The following is a 3,981-nucleotide window of genomic DNA, read 5'->3' as shown; positions in this document are numbered from 1 at the left end:
GGGGGGGGGGGGGGAGAGAGAGAGAGAGAGAGAGAGAGAGAGACACTATTTTTTTTAAACAATAGAGTATCGCGTACATATGCGCTCTGTCAAACTTGTATTCACGTATCATTGCGACATATCAGATTGTGTACTCTGAAAACCGAGTAGAGAGAAGAAATGTGTAAGACCAGGAGCACACAGAGAAACACGCAAGCAGTAAAATTGAAGCGGCAAGTGAGTGGACGAGACACAAACGACGACTCTTCCTACGGTCTAAGAATAATCGATTGTGATTTGTCTACTTTCTTACTGTTTAAGTCTTACGTTCTTTTCTGTGCGCCATCCGCTTAAATCCGTCGAGAATCGTGGGGTAAGAAAAGTACCGTGGAGTTGCCAGCGGAGTTGCCTCGTGAGATCCGGAGATCAGACGAAGATCTCTCGAGTTTCGTCGAAAACTTCCGGTCGTCAATCGATTTTCTACATATCCACGTATTCACATATCCACGTGGCGGCATATCCAAATGTAATGGTAGCTCTTTGAAGTTATCGCGGTGCAAAGTGCGCGCGAAATCTTATTTTTTAATTGATCTATATTCGGAACCGAACGCGGCGCAAAGTGTCGGCTGGTGTTGGTAACTCTTCGAAATTGACAACGAGCGGAGAACGTTTACCCCCGCATGTGTTCGTGTTCGTTGTATATGGGCTTGTGTGTGGTGTGTGTGTGTGTGTGTGTGTGTGTGTGTTCGTGTGTGCGTGTAGGATCGAGTGTGCTCGCGTGTACGCGTTATAAGAGGAATCGGACCTAGTTTACGACCCTTAAGACGAGCCCAAAGGGGGCAACCACTTTTAAGGATATTAACGATGTACAAATGTGTAATTTAGTGTCGCAGGAAGAATCCGTCTACGGCGCGGTATATGACGACGAAAATAAGAAATAAACAGAAAAAAAGTATGTAAAAATATTTCTTTTATTTTACGAGAAGACAGAGAGATACTGGGCGTGTGCGATTGCGGTCGTTAGTGGGCATAGGCGTATCTATATTTCCAAGATTACACACACACTTTTTTGAAGGTATACATAATAGAACAGAGATACCGTTTAAGACGGGTATTGTTGGCGAGATGAAAAAGGAGGGAGGGGGAAGGCAGGAAGAAAGAGCGCGAGCGAGGGAAGTACGCTGTCATAAACTCACATGTACGGTAAATCATGTGCTATAACGACAGTTGTCGAAATAAAATTTTTTTCGATCGATTTTGTCTCTTGTTTCTCTTACCTCACAACGAGTTTTGCAACCATACTTGGTAACACGAGTGCTCACATGTGTCGGAGTGTTGCATAGCAAGATATAAAAGTGGCGAAAATAATAGATTTGACAATGTTTGAGATAGAGCGAGCGCAGAAACGAATGCGCAGAAAACAAAGGGAGTAAAATTGCGTCGAACGCGAATAGCGTGGGGCTATTTACCGCCCCGTGTATTCGCATTTTTACACCGAGAGGCCGAGAATTATTTATCCGGTTAATTTACATATCGAATCACCCACAAACGAATTGTACAGATTCACGAGCTACGAAATATTAACGATATCTTAATTTCTATTGAACTAGTTTTGTCGGAGTTTCGCTCCGATTTTCCCTGCAAATACGCTGCTGCGAGTTGTCATCGAGTCACAAAGCTAAAACTGATTATTATGCATATAATACGTACATACACACACACACACACACACACACACACACACACACACACAATGTGTGTGTGTGTGTAAAGAAATCTCGGTAATTCCAGCGCACTCTGCGCATCATAAATATTTCGCGGATTTAACATTACAATCATTTTCATATGTTTATTTTACAACGCATTAATAATCATAAATGTCTCTCTGCGTGCGCGCACGTGTGTGCGCGAACGTGCGTGTCACCGATACACGTCGTCGTTGTTTTCATCATTGCGTTTATCCAGTTTGACGTTAAAACGCGCGCTGAACGAGATGTGGGCAAAGCAACCATCACGAGATTTCGAGCGACTGTCAAACAAACGACCGGGAACGAAGAGCGGAGAGATAGATCGAAGACAGGCAGGACGATGGTGCTCTTGACGTTTGACGAGGAGGAATCCCCTATCCGTCATTATTATAAGCGGCACTTTATCAATAGGAAGAGGGTCATCTCGTGTCAAATCGATCTGCTTGCATTTGTCAAAGTGAGAAATTACGATGGATCTCGCATATATCACGTAAAAAGGATCGCATGAAAATTCAATCGGAAAGTATCTCGCCGCACGTGTATAATGCGCGTGTAATATATGAAGAGGGGTACTCTTTCAAGACCGGACGAGGAGAGAAAAACAGCGGGAACAGCGTCGCTGTCGCGAGTCACGTACGTAATTGAAGTTTTGTCAATCGTCTTGATTGTGGCTGCGAGATCTGTCACAGCGCACAAAGTAAAAGTACCTCTAGACACCAATAAAATGGATATCTAACTGTGAACATTCTTATTGTTTTGACTTTAAATATTTGAACTCGTGCATAATATATATACAGCATGTCTGGTACTTGGTGTACGTTTAGATTAAGTGAACAAAAAGGTTCTCTTTACAACTGACAACGTAGATTTTTAGTTGTTAATTAAAGAACATTGCTACATTATTACGTGTCATCATTCGCCAATCTTTTTTAATTAATAATCCAAAATTTCACGCGGTTGTTTGGATGGAGAAACTTTGTGTATCAGCTTGATCGCATAAGAATAATATTGCGGTAAAAATCACGTTAATATTATTAATTATATTTCATTTTACAGTGCTTTTTGTAGAGCTAGACTATACTGAAATTGTAGTGTAAGTTGAAATGAAATATAAAAATAAGAGAGCAATTTGATGATCTACCAAACATATGAAACATTCAAGTAATTACAATAATTTTCAGTAAAAACATGCGTAATATTTTTAAACAAATTTATAGTAATTTCAATTATAGCCCTTTATGGTTCGAAATTACAACAGTATTTCAACAATATTTCTACAATATTTTTACTGCAGCATTTTCTCCATGTATATGTACATGGGTGTGTGGGACACCTTGCGTCAGATACCTTGTAGAATATATACATTGGTGCCCGCACCAGCCGTCGAATATTGAAGTGGCAGATAGTCGAACTGAAACGAAAAGTCCTTTGTCACTTTTTGATACGAGCAATAGTTAACGAGTTATTAATTAATTAAATTTGATGCTTAGTGCTCCACCAATTAGGGCGCGCTAAGCATCAAACTTAATTAATTAGTAGCTCGTTAGCTATTGCTCGTATTGAAAAGTTTTCGTCTTAGTTTGGCTTTTACTAAACATATATTGAATATATATCCTGTGTTTTGGACGTTTAAATATTCATATTTAAAAGCACGTTCAGAATTAGATGTTATCAGTGACTAGAGATATTGGTGCACTTGCGTGTTTCGTCTGTGCAAAACTGATATGATATTTTCAATTGTGCAGATATACTATTCTGATTGTGCAACGCGCTCGTATCGGCGTTTGCTGTATTACGCGAGATCCACGGAATTAAATATACGAAATTTATTTCACGTCTCGCCGGGAATTATATAGCCCTAAAACGGCCAAATACAGACACAGGTGATTCCGTAGGAAAAGCCGTGATAGCGCGCGCCGGATTCCCGGCCGAAAACGACGCAACCTGATTGAAACCTGAACGGCCGAATTGCATCCGGCGACACGGGCGTTGCATTCTGAAATTTCATATCCAACAATCTCGTTATAGCAACAATGCCTTGATTGGTATCATTCTATCTGCGCCGTCTGTCCCGCGTTTCTATTTGTAACAAAAAAATCAATATATCCGCATGATGCTTTCTCTTACCCTCTCTCTGTCTTTCTTTCTCCTTGGCTTTACCTGCCATCATCCCCTCTTCCACTCTCCCTCTCTCTTTCTCTCTCTCCCTCTCTCTCTCTCTCTTTCTCCCCCCCCCCCTCTCTCTCTCTCTCTC

Source organism: Odontomachus brunneus, unplaced genomic scaffold (genome assembly GCF_010583005.1).
Source record: "Odontomachus brunneus isolate Ranch 3 - 2012 unplaced genomic scaffold, Obru_v1 Obru_scaffold_007, whole genome shotgun sequence".
Taxonomy (NCBI): Eukaryota; Metazoa; Arthropoda; class Insecta; order Hymenoptera; family Formicidae; genus Odontomachus; species Odontomachus brunneus.
Note: the sequence above shows the minus strand (reverse complement) of the source record.